Source organism: Eptesicus fuscus, chromosome 9 (genome assembly GCF_027574615.1).
Source record: "Eptesicus fuscus isolate TK198812 chromosome 9, DD_ASM_mEF_20220401, whole genome shotgun sequence".
Taxonomy (NCBI): Eukaryota; Metazoa; Chordata; class Mammalia; order Chiroptera; family Vespertilionidae; genus Eptesicus; species Eptesicus fuscus.
The window spans coordinates 18,516,385-18,536,428 of record NC_072481.1 but is presented as its reverse complement, the minus strand read 5'-3'; positions in this window follow the sequence as shown (position 1 = coordinate 18,536,428).

Here is a 20,044-nt window from a genome sequence, read left to right as displayed (position 1 = left end):
TCTGGTTGTAAAATCAAGAGCTCCGTGGATGTGCATGCCCTGCTGTGGGGAAGGAGATGGGGAGGTGCTGCAGGGCACGGTCGGCTCACGCCAGCCCCACTCAGCCCGTGGCAGCCCCCCGGGGCAGGCCGGGCCTGTGCAGGAAGTGAATGCTTACTGTGCACGTGACCAGTGCCAGGAAGGGGGCAGAAAACAGAGAACCAGAGAGGTCGGGCCTGTCCTGCTGAAGCGCACGTGCAGGGAGCACCACCGACCCTCTGCAGGCCCCGGCGGGTTACTCCCCTGCCACGAGCCTCAGTTTCTCAGGTGTAAATGGAGATAATATTAGCATGGGTCTCCGAGGGCTGTTATAAAGGCAGAAGGCATTTATTTGTACAAAGCTAGGGCTAAGCATGCAGGAAGCACAAGGGGACAGAGAAGGCAGGAGCTAGAATTGGTTCATGGACGTGTTGCCACACTGACATGATGATGCAAACGTCCCCAGGGTTCCTTGTCCCACTGTCACCAATAAAAGGGAGTCGGGAAGCAGGGAGGTGTGTGCATGCTCCCATCTGCCCGGACCTTTGTGCTTAGTTAGCAAAGAGCTTCATCCAAGTTACTCTCTTGCTAGGTGGGAAGCAGTGCCCCAGTGTCCAGGTGGCCCTCTCAGGGGCCTGTGGCCAGGGCCTCCTGTGGCAGAGCAGGGAGAGCAGTGTGGGGAGTGTGCTAAGCAGAGGAGGCCAGGAAGACACTGATCCTACTCCATTAGCCAGTCTGAAGAGGCTGTGTGTGTGAGGAGAAAGAGAGAGAGAGAGAGAGAGAGAGAGACAGAGAGAGAGAAGGCTTCCCTGACCTCCCAGACTATACACATGCATGCAGACATGTACACACATGCATACATATGACACACACATGCGAACACAGGTGCACACATGTGTGCATGTGTGCACACCCTTGCGCACACATTTACACACTCCTGTGCACACAAACACATCACATTTCTCTTTTCATGGAAGGTGTGAATTCACATTTGTGTGACCATCAGATAATTGCGTTCCCCACCCCCAGACTGAGCTGCCTTGGGAAAGCAGGGATGGTTTGGGGTCCTGGGATGGCTCACTATTGCAGTCCCACAGCTGTGGTTCAAATGCTGCTTCTAAGTTTAATAAAAAACTATCAATAAAAATTAAAGGATGAACAAGAATGAGGCTCCTAACAGTCCTTTGGGGCGTGGGCTGGTGCTCCCCTGCCTGTCCTAGGGGGGAGGCTGAGGCTGGGCCTATAGGGGCTCCTCACAGCCACACAAAGGCCAGCTTGGCTCAGGCCTCCACAGCCTCCTCCTCAGCAGCACACCCTGCCCCCTGCCCCAACCCTCTCTAGGTACCAACCCTTCTCTAAATGTGCTTCGCTCTTCCTCAGGGTTAGCTCACGTCACTGAAAATCTGCCTCTGGAATCCAGCTTCTCAGATGACCAATGCTCTAAAAGCTAATCTGTAGAGGTTTAATAAACTCACAATAACCTACCAATAATTGTCAGAAATATTTGGTGCATGCGTCCTTGAGCAACCCATGTTGTGCTTGTTCATCTACTCAGCAATATTTATTGAGCATCTGCTATGTCTGGCGCAGTGTAGCATGGTAGCTAGGAGTGAAGGTGCTGAAATCTAGGGGCAAGAAAAGTTCACTTCCCTGACAAAGGCGTGGAGAGTGGCAAGAAGCAGCAAAAACAATAGAGGGAGAGAAGGAGGGCGCATCTGGACTGTCCACCATTCTCTTGTGACCAGGGGTAGCCAGGCATACCCGGCTGCTGCCCCACTGCCTGGCCCACCTGAGCACGCTGGGGCATCCACGCCAGCCTTCCCTTTACCTCCACGTGGACATGGCCCTGCATTTACTCCCAGAACCCTCTGCCTCTGCTCACCAGACCCAGATTCACTGGGTGTCTGCTCCTGTGACCAGCTTTCTTCAATGGTGGCCAGAGCGATGGAGGCCCATCTCCTGCCTCCTCATTCATATGAGCACAGAGCTCTGGCTGTGATCACAGGATTTTACATCTTGATTCTCCTCCAAATAGTGTCTATTACTTTAAACAAATAAAAATAGACACAGCTAAAGCAAGCCAGAAATATGAATAAGCAAAAGTTAACCTGTGAGCAAATATGTTATCTCCATCACAGATCCTGAGAAGGTATCAGAAATTGGCCCAGATACGTACCAGGAAGCCATGAATCTTGGCAGAGGTGGGGCCTTGAGTGGGGTGAATGGGACGAGGGGTGGGATAAGCTCAGGGGTTCCACCCACATCCTGGCCTGGCATTTCCCTGAAATTTGAAGCAGCGGCAGCAGAAGCTGGACTAAGTAAGAGCCCATGTGCCCTTGAGTAAGTCCTGCTATGGGCTCATTCATCTACCCAACAAGTATTTGTTGACTATCTACTGGATGCTGACATTTACAGGACACTGCACTGAGCCCATCACATGCATTACCTCATCTCAGACTCACCACAACTCTGTGAGTTAGGCACTGTTACCATCCACAGTGTATGGACCAGAAAACTGAGGCACGACAAGGTTAAGTCGCCTGTCCAAGGTCACACTGCTTGTAAGTCATGGGCCAACCTCCCACACCCTGCAACTCCTCCCCACCACTGCCAGAAGGCCCTCTGTGGGGATCTAGTCTTTCTGCTATTACACAGAAGGAGAAACTGAGGCCCAGAGAGTGCCAGCAACTCCTCCGAGGTCACACAGCAGGTTAGTAGTTGAGCCAGGCCTCTTGGTTCCTGTCCAGGGTTCCTCCACCTGCAGGCCACTCTGCCCACCTTCTTCCCAGGCACTGGCAGGGAGGTGACCCAGAGGCTGAAGGAGGCTGGGCACAGGGAGGCCCAGGCGGCTCTGGAGGGCACTATGAAGGGGGCAGTGCCTCCAGCAGCTGGCAAACTGCCCGAAGGCCCTGGGCTCCCGTCCTTCTCCACGCCCACACCATGGAGCAAGACATGCTTTGAAAATGAAAGCTGGCTTGAAATAAACAGATTAGTAGTGGTGATGTGCTAGCACTTTATTAATTAACTATCCTAAATACATTGAAACCTGGGCACTTAATTTAGATTTATAGGGATAATTTAAATTTATAAGGCCAGTTATTATGCATTAAGGACAAAAAAATGCCAATTGATTTTCACAGGCAATATTTATTGAAGTCTTACAAAAGAAAACACGTGCCATTTAGTTACCCTGTGCTGAGTGTAAGAGCTGGCAGGGAGTTTCAGGTGGCGGCGGCGGGGTGTCTAACTTCTTCTTGTGTGGATGGCAATTTCATCTTCCCCTCATTAATCATCCGAATAGAACCAGGCATCACACCGCGCATGAGACACACATTCTGTATGATGATGCGAGGCTCTGTCTGGGCCACTCTATACCAGCCTGTGAGCCGACAGGCACGGGGCGTGGGAGGCTCCACGGGAGGGCCCAGGATGGAGTCTGGGTCCCAGGTTCTGGTCCCTCCTGTGACATTGGGGTGCTCCCCTCACTCTTGTGTACTTTTGTTTCGAGAGCTTGGGACCAGGATGGGCAGGGCCAGCGGTCTGGGTGCCCTGTTGGCGCCAATGCGTGATGACCTTGGGGGTTTTGTGCCACATCTGGATGGGGCATTGGGTGCTGCCCTAACTCCCCATCTCTCTCTGTTTCCCTGTCTCTCGGCATACAGCTGAAGTCCTGGGAGCTCCACTCTCATGATTCTGAAGGGACCACGTCAGCCAGGTGGCAGGTGGGCAGGGTGATGGGCCGGCCTCCCTGCAGGGGCTCCGGCCAAGCCACAGGGCACTCTGCCCGAGAAATGAGCTAAGTGCCAAAGATTAGAGAGGCCCCCAAGGCTTGTACCCCATATTAGGCTGTTTCTCTCCTTCCCCATCAATGCCTTCACCTTCCCGTGGGAGACAGTGAGCTGATGAGTTCAATTGATGCTGCATTCCACAACCCACAGGATTAAAGTTGAGGTCTGCTTTTCATTCGTATCTGCCTTGTGGCTACAAAACCCAACCGTTTCCTGAGGGCTGTGCTGGAAGATCTCTGGGTTTCCGGCCACGTTGTGAGTGAACGGTTTAAAAGCCATGCTTATCACAGCAGCCACTGGGTCTGACAACGCCCCGTGTTCAATGGGCACTGTACCCCAGGAACCACAGGGGGTGATTTCAGTGGCTGAGTGTCCCTGCCTGCCATGCGGTACCACGGTGCCCCTTCCCCCTGGCAATGAATGTGGTACTGGCCACCTCATCGAGGCAGGCAACCCAGCCCCACACCCCATCAGCGAGGGTGTGTCTCCTGCTCTCACTGCTCATAGTCAACGCTGTATCATTTAGGAAAAAACCAGAAACTCCGCTAGGCATGCAAACAGAGGGGGGTTACTGCGGGGAGCCGATTATGAAGTGATGAGGGAGCAGAAAGGGAAGATGAGGGAGACCTAAGGCTGGGGAAGGAAGGGAGGGGCAAGTGCCACAGAGCTCGGGCCACTCTTCCTGCTGGCCGTGGGGGGGCCTTGTTGCTATGGCCGCTGCTGCTGTCACCAATGACCCCACTGCTGCCAGAGCCACCGAAGGCGGCGGAGCTGGCAGCCCCCTGGTGCAGCCAGAACCAGAGAGGGCGATTCAGCTTCTCCCCTCCCATCTGTCAGTCTTCCACTGCACCTTCCAAAGCCCGGGGCTAACGAGGAGCCGGCAGGAGCGGGGTTGGGAAATGGAGTTGGCCCGGTTTCCGCATCCCACAGTGGTGTCTGTATGCACAGAGCACACAGCCGTGGAGAGTTCAGCGTAGACTTAGGTGCTCGGCAAAGCAGTTGGAAACAGCTCTGTGCCCTTGAGCACATTTTTTAACCTCTCAGAGCCTTACTCTACCCACAGGTAAAATGGGATAAAAACAGAGCTGTTATATGAGGATTAGACACTGAGTGGCCAGATTATTATGATCTCTGAATGCATAATAATCTGGCCACGCAGTATATATATTAGAGGCCCGGTGCATGAATTCGTGCATGGGTGGAGTCCAACCAGCCTGGCCATAGGGAGGGGACATGGGTGGTTGGCCGGCCTGCCTGCTGGTCGAACTCCTGGTCGAGGAGACAATTTGCATATTAGCCTTTTATTATGTAGGATATACACTGAGTGGCCAGATTTTATTTTATTATTCGTTCAGAGATCATAATAATCTGGCCACTCAGTGTATATGCACCTGGAAGTGTATATATAATCCTCATATAACACAGAGGCTCAGCCACTGGGGGCTAATGTCACCAGGATCAGCATCATCCTTAACGTACCCTTTGACCTTGAGCAAGTGCCTGGGCCCCTCGGGCTCCATTTCCTCATCTGCTCCTCCGCCCCGAGGAGCTCCAAGGCTGTGAATCACCCCTGACATGAAATGGTCTGGCTGGACTGGCGGGAAGGCCAAGGGAGGGCTGAGTGCTGGGAAGTAGCCCAGGGGCGGGAGGCTTAGGGAGGCTCTGGCTGTGTGAGCGTCTGAGCTGGAGAAATTGTTCACATGTCAAACAGCTCAAACCGCAGCCACCTACCTCACTGTTCCCTGTATCTCCGGGCGAATGTCGCCCCAGCAACACCAGCCCGGTGTCTGTTCTCTTTGATGCGTTCCCTCTGGCACTGCTCAGTGGACAAAATTGCCAGGAGCAGCGATTTTCTGCACATTGTGGTCCGGAAGGAGAGGAAGCCTCCAATTAAATCCATCACGGAGATTAGATGTGTAAGCTCTGGGGCCTGGAGAAGCCCAAGTGTCTGAGCTTAGAGAATCTTCCTGTTTGAACTGGAATTAGGAGTGTTAACCTGTTGGAACTCAGGTTCTGGAGTGTTGGAGATGCTGCAGGAGCCAGGTCCCCGGGAAGCACTGTAGCTTAGTTGTTGAGAGCACAGGACGTCCGTGCCCAGCAGAGAAAAGGGTTCAGGGCTCCTGCTCTGCCTCCTGCTAATTTATACCAATTGCTTAACTTCCCTGACACTCAGTTTCTTTATTTATAAAAGGGAATAAGAATATCTTCTGCCATTGGGTCCTGTGCTGTTTGGGCCCATCCAGCATCTCTTTCCCCCTCTGTTTTCAGCACTCATCACTCCCACCACCCTTTCCTCAGGAAACTAAGCCTCATGCATCCCCTGCCCCTGATATTCTGGCCTGATTATTCATCAGTGATCCTATCCTGCCTGTTTCCTTAGAGATAGGTACAAGCCTAGACTGAACCAATCAAATCACTCCATCCCCCCAGGAAATAGTGATTGGTCCAAGGAGAACATGTGACCTTAGGCAGGCCTATCAGAACCCTTGACTGGGACTTTGTATGGTTAGCAGAGAGAGCCTTCTCTCTTCCCAATGAAGCCACTAGCTGGGATGATGTAAGCTTGGAGCTGCCAATGGTTATGACTCTCCTCCCCCAGCTCACGAGTAAGAGAAAGAGGCTGGCACACAGTCGGAAGGAAAATAGAGATGTGGAGACAGAGAGCATGGGTGATCTGGTGGCAGCATTGGGGCCCCTGAATCCAGCCGTGCCTGAGGCTATTGCCCACCACCGTCCCCAGTTCTCCAAACTGCTAAATTCCCTCTTGGGTTGAAGCAGCTTGGTTTCTTTTGGTTGAAAGTATTGAAGACCCTATTCAAGCTGCCTTAAGCAAAGAGGGAATTCAGTAGCTCAATGAATGCTGGCTTTTACTCCAATAGAAGTCACCGCATGTCACAGGCGCTTGGGGAGTGTCTGTCTCCTTCCACTTGCCCGAGAGCTCCTCGGGGCAGGTACAAGGTCTGATGTGTCCAGCGCTTATGCCGATTTCAGGGCCTGGTGCATAGAAGGTGCTGGAAATGTCTGATGAATGCAGGAGTGCTTGAGTGGATGCTGACCAGGTCCTCCTCCTCCTCCTTCATGTCCTTCATCCTGCCCAGGCCGCTCCTCCTTCACACCTCCTTAAACACCCTGTTACCATGGTTACCTGAGCATTTGCTATCCCCTTCCAGCATCCTCCTCTGGCCTGGGAGCTCTGCATTTATTCAGGAGTAGGTGGCAGATAGTTATTGAGCACTTATTACTAAGCATCTAGAGGTACTGTTGTAGGAACTAGGATTACAAAAGTGAACTAGACAGACGCAATTCCGCCCTTGTGGAATTTACATTCTATCGGGGGAGACTGGTGGAAAATAAAGATGTGCTCCACAATACGAGGTCCTGAAGTGTGCTCTGGAAAACAATGCAGGGAACAGGGAGGGGTGCGGCTGGTCAGGGAGGAGCTGGTGCAGGAAGGAGACCCCACCTCTGTCACCACTTCTCCCCACCGTGACTGCCTGCTTCTTGCACAGCCTGGAGCTTAGTGATGGTCAGAGAATGAGTGAAGTCAGGAGTTACGTGTAGGCAGGTCAGCTTCTCTCAGAGACCTGTCAGAGGGGAACAGAGTCCAGAGCTGGAGGGAAGTGGGGGTGAGGTTAGAGGAACGGGGAGATAGCTGAAGCCCCACACCTGAAGCCGGGACCCAGGCAGGCAGGACCCCAGTACCCAAGTGAGAAAGCAGGAGGCCAGTCTGCATCACAGGCAGAGCCCAGGCACTATCCCTGCGGGCAGCCAGGGCTGGTCCAGGCTCCTGGGGACACCTTTCTCAGAACCGGCCTGGTCCCTGCCCCTGTCCCTGCCCTGCCCCTGCCCCTGCCCCTGCCCCTGGGCTCAAGAGCTACAAGACAGAGTTGGATCTAGGAGGGAGCAGGAAGAAATATCCCAGCCTTTCTTTCCTCTCATCCTCTGTCTGCCCGCAGTGCTTCCCACAGGCTGAACCCACGAGAAGACAGCCTGCAGGAGGCCCTGACGTGCTTTAGACAGGCCCGCCGCACTGGTGCAGAGCTGGACGGGGAATCAGGATGTGGAGAAAAACCAGCCTGCTCCCCCGAAGCTAATGGTGCTGCTTCAGAGAGCTCTCTAGATTCTTTTAGTTTCTTTATAGTTTGATGTCAATTGGATTTTTAAAGAATGTGACTCATTTGTTTCATGAAGCTATTTTAAAAGGAAATCAGATGACTTCCTGTTCATGGGCAGCAACAAGGTGACCTTGACATCATGACACACCCCCTCCCGGAAACTGGGTCTCAAGGTCACATCTGAGGCTTAGCAGGTGCAAACAGGCTGCAGGGAGAGAGCAGGGCCCAGGAGCCTAGAGATCGAGTCCAGGTTCTGCTTCAGCTCCTACCCTGCAGTGTGACCTGAAGTGAGTCCACCCCCCTCCAGCCCTCAGTTTCCCCAGTATCCCCCAGTGATCTCTGGTGGGCTGCCCAACTCCAATGGCCAGGAGCTCTCTGAAGAGGAAGACGTCACCAACACCGACACCGATACTGTAGGAGCCTGGTGTTTCCAACGATGGAAGGCAGGACTCTGAGCCTGTTTATACAGAGGACAGTCATCCAGACAAATGCCTGCTGGAAAACACCTGGGAGCATTTGCAAGCTGATTAGATGATGCAATGATGAGCGCCCAGAATGTCTGCTGGGACATGAGAGCAAATCAAGGGCCAGGTGTTGCCACAGCAGCTTGGGGTGGGGGAGGAAAGGATCTGGAAGCAGTGATGAGCCTGGCAGCTGGTCGGGTTGGAGTCTGAGTCACAATCCCAGCTGGGCCCCTACTTCAGAGAATGACCTTGAACAAGCTCCTTCCCCTCTCAGGGCCACAGTTTCCCCAGCTATAAAACGAAGGGGGTGAACAGATAAGCTCTGTAGCCCCACCCAGTGTGTTCACACAGATGGGGGATCTGGCAGGAGGTGAGGGTCTGAGGAACAGAAGGGTCCAGGGCCTGTAGGGCCAGGTGCATATCCCTTGTTACGAGCATGGGCTCCACAGGCCGACTTGAAGGCTGGCCCCACGCCTTCCTGGCTCGACATCTGGACAAGCTCCTCTCCACCTCTGGGCCTTCGTTTACTTCCCTGGAAAAAGAGCATTATAGTGATATTGTTAGGTTTAAATCTACCATCTTGCTATTTGTTTTCTTCTAATATGTCCCTCCCCCCCACCCCCACCCCCCGCTCTGCTTTTTTTTCCTAATCTGTTCTTGATATACCTTCTCCTTTTTCTCTGCCGTCTTTTGGACTGAGTATCATTTATGATTCTGCTTTGTCTTCTTCGTTGGTTTATTAGCTACTAGAGGCCCGGTGCACGAAATTCATGCACTCAGAGGCTAGGGGGGAGGTCCCTCAGCCCGGCCTGCACCCTCTCGCAGTCCGGGAGCTCTTGGGGGATGTCCGACTGATGGCTTCAGTCAGACATCCTTAGCACTGCCACGGAGGCAGGAGAGACTCCCTCCACCACTGCTGCTGTGCTCTCCAGCCAAGCCCAGCTTCTGGCTGAGTAGCGCTCCCCTTGTGAGAGCGCACTGACCACCAGGGGTCAGCTCCTGCATTGAGTGTCTGCCCTCTGGTGGTCAGTGTGCATCATAGCGACCGGTTGTTCAGCCATTCCGTCTATTTGCATATTAGGCTTTTATTATATAGGACAGAGATGGGCAACCTTTTGAGCTTGGTGTGTCAAACTTCGCCAAAAAACTGAGCATAACTCGGGTAGTGTGTCACTTTGAGGAAAAAACATTATTTTGCAAATGTTTCATCCTCAGGAGCAGCAAATGTTTCATCCTCGGCATGAGGCCGCCTCAGCGGCTGCGTGTCATCAGAAATGGCTACGCGTGTCAGTGCTGACACGTGTGTCATAGGTTCGCCATCACTGATATAGGATAACACTTTGTTTTGTTATTTTAGTGGTTGCTTTAGGGTTTATAGCATAGATTGTTAACACAGTCTACCCACATGATATTACACTAATTCACATGTAGTTTAAGAACCTTACAGGAGTCAGGCTTCTGTCCTACTGTTGTGCTATTGATGTCACACATTTTACTTAAATGTGTGTTATATACTCCACACTATATTGTTATTTTTGTGTAAAAGATCAGTGTTCTCATATATGTGTATGAATCAATAACTTGTCCATCTATACAGCTGTATAGATTCCACTGTATGGGTTTGCCACCATTTGTTTTTCCATCACCTGTTGAAAGGCTTTGCAGTAGTTCCCACTTTGGAGCAATGACCATTGAAACAACAGCAGCAAACAATCTTAACAAAGCTAGTTTTGCTAAGGATTTCTGCATGCCGGCCCTGTTCTAAGTTCTTTACGTAATTTATCTGATTGAATCTTCACAATGACCTGGTGAAGATTACCCCATTTTAAAGCTAGGAAATAAGATACTGGAGGCTAGTGTGTCAGGAACACAGAGCTGGGACGTGGCTGAAGAGAGCTCTGAATCCTGGCAGGCTGGCTTCCAAGTACACACTTCACTAAAGCTTGGTTCATGGAACTTTCACAGAGTCACATGTATTTGTTGAAGACCTACTATGTGGTGGGTAACATGCAGGGGTTATACTCATATTACTTAACCCATAGTACAACTAAGTGGGAGGAATCGCCACTTTCACTGAACAGGTCAGAAGGCTGAGGCTCAGGAGACAGAGGTGCTGCTGGAATTTGCCCAGGGCCAGCCCAGGTTTTTGTGGTCCTGCTGGGTTCTGACAGGTCTGACTCTAGATCCCCCCTCCTGACCCTATACCTTGTTGGATGCCATGGTACAGTGGCTGAGTCTCACCTTGACAATTCCTAGGGGTTTGGAGACACCTTCAGGAGGCCCATGAATCCAAACTGAGATCTCTGAATTTTTAATTTTCTTTTAAATGTGTTTGTTAATGGTATTTTTGCAAGAAAGACTCATGAAGGCTGTTTCCTGAGTTCCTGAACACTTGAGACAGTGTATCTATTGCCTTGGGACCCAGAAAATCAACTTAGCTGGGTATAAAAGTATGTGGTTATATTTTCTTGGCCTCAGACCACTGTCTTCTGGTGCTACCTCAGAGAAATTTGCGCCAACCTGATTTCCCCTCATCATTGTGAGTTGGCCAATGAGCGCTCTGTGTTTGAATCTCAATTGTATCATTCAGATATGTTTTCATGTTGACATATTTTTATCATTTTTTCCTGAAAAATATTGTGCACTTTTGATCTACAGATTCCGTTTTTTTAAATTTTAGGTTTGTTTAAATTTTAGGTTTGCATTATTTCTTAGATTATGTTGTGCCCTTTGCCTCATTGCATGCCAATATATTTGACAGTCTTTATCTTGCAGACTGTGTTGGGGACTTGTGCCTGGTGCATTAAATTAAGGATATGCAGATTAAGACCTGCCAATGAGGAGGTACAACTACCCACATGGGGTGGGCAGGTAACTCTCTCAGCATCTAGGCTCCCACTTTGGGGAAATGAAAACTCCAGAGTCGTCTGATTGAAGGTTCAGTTTCAATAGACTGACACAAAGGAAATAAAAAATCACAAGATTTATTACTTACAGATCCCAGAAACTAGGGGTGGGGGCTTAATGAGCAGGGGGAGGGGCAGTCCTCTGTCCCAGGGCACAAATGAGCAGGAGGCGAGGATAGCAAGCACCTATTACTGCCCCTCTCTTGCCCCTCTGCCTTCTCGTGTCTCTCTGTCCAGCTTTGACCCAGCGGGTCTAACCTGAGATCAGTCTGCAGAAACGATTCTCTGTGCTCATGAAACTGTCCGTTTGCCTTGAGTATCCCACTGAAAGAGTTCTTTTCCTCTACCTGGTTAATGACAGAAACACAGACATGGCACAGTCCTGCTTCCTGCCTCTTTGAACAATTCACACAACCTTCCCCATTCCCTGCTCACCAGCAAGGGGCTCATTGCTGACAATTTGGGCATCCAATCCTTTAACACCTTAGGTAAAACAAAGAATTTCCACAGTATGAGTTTTTCCCCCTTTGCTCCCCCCTCCCCCCGCCGCTTTGTTTCCTTTTAAATGACATTGTCACTTGCTCATTTTTTTCTTTCAGGAAAGATCTCCAAAGAGCAATGATTCCAGGAAATCCATAAACTCCTGGGAAGTTGTGGCTCCTAAAAATGTACTCATTTGCAGTATGAAATATGGCTGTGTGTGTGTAAGCCCAGGCAATTTCATGGGGCCATGAAGGTGTGGGCTAGAGTTGTTTGCTGTACCCACTTCCACCTGGTGCTTGGGGCCTCAGTTTCAAATTGTGTCACTTGGGGAAGTGACGCAGCATGTGTGGGACTGTCAAATCTGCTTCAGTCACGACAGGCAGCCAGGTAAGGCCCACACCCACACCTCTCACCTGGTACAGCTCCCTTGAGCCCAGCCCCTTCTCTGGCCAACTTCATCCTTAGGGATCCAGGTCTTAACTTTGGACCTTTGTCCATGGCCTTGGCATTGAGTCTGTGAATCTTGCTCTTCCTAATGGCTTGCTCTTGGGTCCTTCCCACTGCAGAACCAGGCATATAGCCTGACAGGTGAGCTGGGGCTGGGTTTCATACCATCCTCAGTCCAGGGCAAGAGGCCGTGCAATGAGTTCCACACTGTGGAAGACTGCTCTGTCTGTGGCACAAGGAATCTATGGAGCCAATGGGGTGATGAGCTCGCCTGGAGGCTGCCTGACACTTCCACTATTCTGGACTACTGTTTGGTACCCAGGACCCCAGAATTCCCCACTCAAATGGCCCAAAGCCCACTTCCTGATCCTGGGTGGGCCTCTTCCCTGGGTCTGTCCTCCTGAGGTTGGACGTACTGTCGGATGAAAACTCCAGGCCTGAAGGTGCCAAGGGCCAGCTGTTCATGGGGTTGATGGGAGCAATTTGAGCGTGTGTGCTGGGGTGTCCACATGTATGTGAAACCCTTGAGGTGTGAGGCAGACCCAGAGATAGGAAGTGAAGGGGGTGGGTCTGGGAGGGACCAAGGTGGTCCTCCCCACACCTCCACATCAGGGGTGGAACCCTGAGGGGCCCGAGAATATTAAACTAAACCTGTTTTTCCAGGTTGTTACAACATTGTATTTGTCAATGTACTAGTAGAAGGATAAGATATATTTTGTTTACTGGTTTGTTAACATGATTCATCATTTTCTTTTTTATTGAGGTGTAATTAACATGTAAAATTATATTAGTGTCAGGTGTCCAACATAATGTTTGATATTTGTATAGATTGTGAAATGTCACCACAATAAGTCTAGTTAACAGCCACCACCGTACACCTTCACAGACAGGGCACTCATGACCTCCCCTGCAAACCGGCACATTTCACGGAGATTCTGTGTGGAGCGGAACACATCAACATACCCATCCCAGTCTCCAGGCCACAGGACAGGCCCTGCCCATCCCCTGAGCCCTAGCCCTGCATGTGGGAAAGACGGGGTGCTGGGTGGAGGCTCAGGTTCAAGTCCTGGCCCTGCATCCCTCCGGAACTGCTTCCCTCTCAGATCTCACCCCCCTCATCTATGCAATGGGGTCATTGTCCCGATGTCCCAGGCTTGGTGGTGATGCAGACACATAAAGATGCCGGGGTTCCTCATAAGTCCCAACACTGTGCCCCCCATGATTCTGTGACTGCTGCCAACTTTGTCATTTCCCCCACTATCTCCTCTGTGGGTTCGCTTGGAGCAGGAGTTCATCCTCAGGAACCTGGTCCCTGCTCTCCTATCCTCCCCGTTCTGGACCCTGACTCCCCTCAACAGGCTCAATCCACCTTTGCCAGCCTGAGGTTTATTATTTTCTGTTTGTTATTGAAGTTGGAACTCGGGCCCCTCAATGCTGTGTCCCAACAGCAGTAAGGTACCAGGTAGAATCATGAAGTCTCAGACTGCTCCCAGTTCCTCTCATATCAGAGCTGGAGGGCAGTAGGAGGTTCCCACTCTTCAGGCAGGTCACTGTATCTCTCTGAGCTGAGGATGTTTCCCATCAGTGGGACAGAACCATGCCCTTGTCCACCTCCCAGGGCAGGAATGATTTTTGAGAAACAAATGGAAAAAAAGAGAAAAAAAGGGGCTCTGTTTATTAGAGTGTTTAGTCTATTAAAATTAAATATACCTGTGATGTGGTTGGGGTCAGGTTTAGAATTTTACTCTTGATTTTATGTTCATTTCTTCTATGTTTGTTGTTCATTTGTTTTTCTATTTCTCTTTTCCTGCCTTCTTTTGAATTCAATGAATCTGGTTTTAGAGTTTAATTTTTATTTATCTACTAGAGGCCCAGTACACAAAATTTGTGCATGTGGGGGTGTGTCCCTCAGCCCAGCCTGCACCTTCTCCAATCTGGGACCCCTTGAGGGATGTCCGACTGCTGGTTCAGACATCCATTTCACAATCCAGGACTGCTGGCTCCTAACCACTCACCTGCCTGTCTGCCTGATCACCCTCTAACCACTCCCCTGCCGGCCTAATTGACACCTAACTGCTCCCCTGCTGGCATGATCATCCCCAACTGCCCTCCCCTGCTGGCCTGATCACCTCCAACTGCCCTCCCCTGCTGGCCCAATCACCCCCTGCTGCCTTCCCCTGTGGGACTGAGGGGACTAGGGGACTCTGGCTGGATGAGGCAGGGCTGAGGGGACTGGGCGCCACCATCTTGTGGCTGTTGCCATCTTGTGAGGGTGTGATGGTCAATTAGCATATTCCCTCTTTATTAGATAGGATTGGTATTTTAGCTATACCTATTTGTATTAGTTTTTTAAGTGATTGATCTAAAGATTACAAAATACACCTTTGACTTTTAACATTGCATCTGTGTAAGTCCATTTTCTGCCATTCCTTACTATCCTTATGATATAGTTGTTATATGCATTACATCTGCATACATTATAAATTCCACAATACCTTAATATATTATTTTTGCTTTTGAGAATATTATATATCTTCAAAATAATAAAATGAAAAAAATAGTCTCTTCTATTTACCCACACATTTATCATTTCTGACAGTCTTCATTACTTCCTTGAATATTTGAATTTCCATCTGGTATCATTTTCCTTCAGCCTAAAGACCATTCTTTAGTATTTTATAGTTTAGTTCTACTAGTAACATATTTCTTTAACTTTCTTTTATCTGAGAATGTTTTTATTTCACTTTTACTCTTGAATGATATTTTTGCTGGAGATAGAATTTTGGATTGCCCACGCATTAAATATGCAATTCCACTGCCCACTGGCCTCCATTGCTCCTTATTAGAAGTCAGGCCCTGGCCAGGTGGCTCAGTTGATTGAACCGTCAACCCCATACACCAAAAGGTTGCAGGTTCAATTCCCTGTCAGGGCACATACCTAGATTTCGGGTTCGATACCCAGTCAGGGCGTATATGGGAGGCAACTGATCAATGTTTCTCTCTAACATTGATGTCTCTCTCTATTTCTCTTTCTCTCTCCCACCCTCTCTCTCTAAAATTAATAAAAACACATCCTTAGGTAAGGATTAAAGAAAAAAGAAGCCAGCATTTGGTCAGAGTGCTTCTTCCTATCACAGGGCCTTTGCACAGGCTGTTCCTTCTGCCTTTAGTGCTCTCTCAACTCCACCTTCCCTCACCCTTTTCTCCCAGCTCAGCCATAATGCCCTCAGGATGCCCTCTCTGAACTTCTGTAACAAGGGCAAACCCCTTATCTATATGCCTTCATAGCACTTCACCCCCTCTCCCTTATAATATTTATTGCAGCTGCAAATTCACATTAATTATTCTTCAGCATCTGTCTGCTGAGCTAGACTGTCAGCTTCACGAGATCAGAGACTGTGCTGGTCTTGGCTCACATGGTAGTCCCCAGGGCCTGGCCCAAAGAGCTTAATAACAAGGTTGTGTGGTTAGGGGCTTGGCAAACACGCTGCACTTGCTCAGTTCTATGACTCATTTCCCTTTGGGCTTTGCTCCTTGAGTGTGGCTTATTTTAGGCAGAACCGAGCATTGCAAGGGACCCAAATATCTCAAGCCATCTTCCCCACAACATGGAGAAAGCCTGCCTGAGAGTGAGGTCAGCACCGAGGAAAGCAGAGAAGAGATTGCAGTCAGGTGCGAGCCCTAGCTCCAACCACCAATGAAATGAATTCAACCTCTGTATTTTCTGGGCCAATAAATATTAATCTCCTTTACCTCAAAAGATGTAATGCTATTTTAACAGAAATAAATGTATGAGTCCAACACTTAAGGTTTTCAAGGCAACCAAAAGAAGAAAAAAAAAGAACTAACAATATAATAATGTTGGCAGAAGGGGAGACAGGCTGGTGTAGAAATGAGCTAAAGCCTTATCCATCATAGCGGGGAGCCAGGAGATGGTGGTACAAACGTATTATTTAGCTTTATGAGGAAACCAGGAGGAGAAACAGCTAAACAAGTTGAAATTGGTTGTCTCTGACAAGCAGAATTCAGGGTGAGAAGTTCAAGGGACCACTACTTTTCATTACCGGTCTCTTTGTACTATTTTTCCCCAACCATATGCATGAACCACTCTGCAAAATGAAATATACAAAAGTAAGTAAGGCACATAAACGTAATTGCAGCTCCTGAAGCTGACTTGGCTGACAGAGCCCATTTCCTTCTTGTTTAATAAGAATAAAATCCCACGCTGATCACTGTGAAAGGTAAGCATTAAAGACCATATAGTTTATTTTGTTTTGGTGATTGTGTAATTAAAGTTTAAAAATAGAACCTGGGATAGCTTCCTTCCTAGTGTTTAAAGAGAAAGGTGGCCTTGGCTATCAGAACCGCCCCAGGGAGCCTGTTCCCCGAGGATCCAGGCTGAGCAGCAGGGCTGGGCTGGGGCCCTCACAGGGCCACATGAGACATCCACAGCCTGAAGGCCCCTTTCATGGCCCAGAGGGAGGCCCATCAGTGCCCACGCCTGGGTGGCCTTGAGCCTGCGAGTGAGTGCCCCAGAGTTGGGAGAGGCAGTAATGGTGGGAAGTAGAGGCATGAGGGGACGGCAGGGGTCTAGGTCTCTCATTGCCTTAGGAAGCCTAGCAGGGTTCCAGCAGGGTTCCATCCACTCCTGCCACCTTCCACAGTGGCCTCCCCTTCCCAAGCCTGACCTCTCCTTCCTCCTCTAGGGGTGGGGAGCAGTGAGGAGTGAGGAGTGAAGCTGACATATTCCCTTGCTCCATCAACTCTGAGTTTCCACGATTCTAGAATGGACCATCCATGAAAGTAGAGACTGTCTTTGCTTGTTCAGCCCTGTATCCCAGCACCCTGCTCAGTGCTTGGCTCAAAGAGGGGCATTCAGAAAATATTCACTGAAGTAATGAATTCTTCCAAGATTCTAGAATTCTAAGTTTCTAAGACTGTGATTCTAGAATTCTAAATTGCTGACATCTTACCAAAGACCCCAACCCCAAATGCCAATAGAGGTCAGCGAGACTTACGTGCAAATGCACAGTTGCCCAGGCCCAGTGGAGCAGGGAGCCGGGAGGCCTTGCAGATCAGCATGGCCAGGGCTTCTGCCCCAGCCCCGCTGACAGCTGCTGCCCTCGCGGGTGACACGGCCCATTGTTCTGGCAGCTCAGCTCAGTGGCTTCTCTGCTTCTCCATTCCAGACATTGCTTCCTTCCTGAAGTTGTGTTCTGCCCCTTAATTGCAGCTGGTTTTAGGCAGAACCTTATAGTGCAAGGGGCAGAATACAAAGAGTTGGAACAAAAGGTATAAAGACTAATTGGCCCGAATAACTGGAAAATAGAGGGCATGGAATTGGTTTCATAGATGCCTGGAGGCGAGAGCTCAAACCATCTCCCCAGGGCTGAATCCTGCCTCCCTTCTCGGAGCTCTGCTTCCCTTGTGTGATGTCCTTCTCCGCTGGCTTTCTACTGACTGTGGGGAAGATGGCCACCAGTGCCCCAGGCTCAGGTGGTTCTTACAGCTTGTGATCTCCCTCCCAGTGTTCACGTGTCAGATATCAGGGAAGACTCTGATTGGCGGAAGCCTGGCCATGTGCCCCGGTGGGCAGTGCCCGCTGCACAGCACAGAATTGTTTCCTCTTCACAAAGAGGATTCTGTCACCCAGAGCTGTGGGCTGAGGCTAGGGGTGCTAGACATGACGTAGAGGAAACAAGGGCCTCCCTGGGGTGACTGCAGCTCCCCTAAGTTACAGAGAGTGAGATCCCCGAGCTATTGGCCAAGCATCCTAGGCAAAGGCCAGGGGTAAGCCATATCAAAGGGCTGGGAGACAGGCCTCGCAAAGGAAGCAGAAAAGCCCGGATCAGCCTCATCAGCTCCTCGGGTTCTCTGGGTGTGGTGGGAAGAGAAGGAAAGATTATAGGGACTGGAGGCCAGGACTGGAACACCCACCACAGTTGCCATAGCCCCTGGAAGAGGTAAATGCCCAGGTGATCTCCAGGGTTCTGCTAGGCAGCCTCATGGACTGCAGACAGAATGAATAAGCAATGGAATGGTGGATGCCTTAGAATAACCCAGGGTTGGGAAAGAGGGTATGTACCACAGCCAACCAAAGGGACAGTTCTCTGTGGTTGCTGCAGGCAAATCATAGGAGGAGCTAATCAGCAGCTGCTTCCTGTCGGCTGGACCAATCAGATAAATTCATTTGTTCAGTCAATCACACACTGAGCACTGATAAGCATTCCTATTAAGAGACAGATAGGTGGAACTGGTGGTGTGTTCCGGTTCTCCATGACCTCCAGGGGTCTCCCCACCTCTCCCACCATGGGGAACAGCCTCTCTGACAAGTTCAGGACAAATACCCTGACCACGTGTGGTACCCTCAGCTCAAGGTACACAGGTAGGGTCCTGCTGGCATTTCAGTGGCACTTTGATAGATACTTGAGTCCTCAAGCTTGTCAGAGGTGTCAAAATGTTATGATCTTCCTGGGAGAAGCAATGAGCGGAGTCAAGCAGAGTTAAATATTTGTCAAGTTCTTCAGTAGGTCACCATGGAGACATCCGACCTTCGCCACAGGGTCACAAACAGGTCACACGTGGATTGTGGAAAAGAATCCTTCCCCATGTTCAGAGGCTCTGAGGGTATTTGGCTTTTTTTTTTTTATATAGCTTTATTGCAATAAAATTACACCATCTGCACATATTGGAAGTGCACAGTTTGACGAATTTTAACAAATGTCTACACTCATGAAACCATCACCACCAAGATCATGAATATATTCATAGTTCCAAAAATTTCCTGTACACCTTTGTCAGCCTTCTACTCTACCCCACCCCAAACTATTTTCTGTCACAATGGGTTAGTGTTCATTTTCTAGAATGAAAAATAGAATCATAGATTTCCTCAGCATAATATTTTGAAATTCATCAATGTTGGTGTGTGTCAATAGTTTGTTCCTTTCTATGGCTGAGTAGTATTCTATAAGTACAGATACACTTCAATTTGTTTATCCATTTACCTGTTGGTGGACATTTGGGGCAATTACAGATAAAAGTGTAATGAACATTCATGTATACACCTTTGCATGAGTAAATGCTTCCTTTTATCTCAGGTAAAAGCCTAGGAGGGGAATGACTGGTTCATATGGTAGGTGTATGTGTGACCTTAAAAGAAACGGTCACAATGTTTTCCAAAGCAATTGTACAGTTTTACATTCCACCAGCAGTCCGTGAGAATTCCTGCCCCTCCACATTCTTGCTAAAACTTGGCATTGTCAGATTTTTCGGTTTCAGCTGTTCTAGAGGGCTTGTAGCTTTAATTCATTTGATGAAGTCTAACACTGATTTTTTTCTTTTATAATATGTGTCATGCATAAGACTTTCAAATTCATTCATTCACTCACTCACTCATTCCCCAGATATTCACTTAGCACCTCTGATGTGAGAGACACAAAGAATGCAATAGGATACTCCCTCTCTCCATAGAGCGTATAGTCCAGGGGAGCGGTGGACATAGGTAGTCAAACACATGAACACATCATTGATGCTGGGGTGCTTGTTAGAAAGGGAGAGAATGGGCAACATGAGGGAAGCCAACAGGAACCTTATTTGGGTGGGGATCCAGGGGAGGCCTCACGTAAGAGACTCAGTTTAAACGGAGTCCAGGAGAAGCAAAAGGCAAGGAAAGAGCTTTCCTGTTGGCAGGAACTGTGCATGCAAAGGCTCTGAGGCAGAGAGGATCTTAGGGCTTCAGGGAAGGGAGGCTGTCAGCATGGCTGAAACTTTGAGACTTGAAATAAGGGTGAGGGAGTGAGGCACTGACAGCCCAATAAGCAATT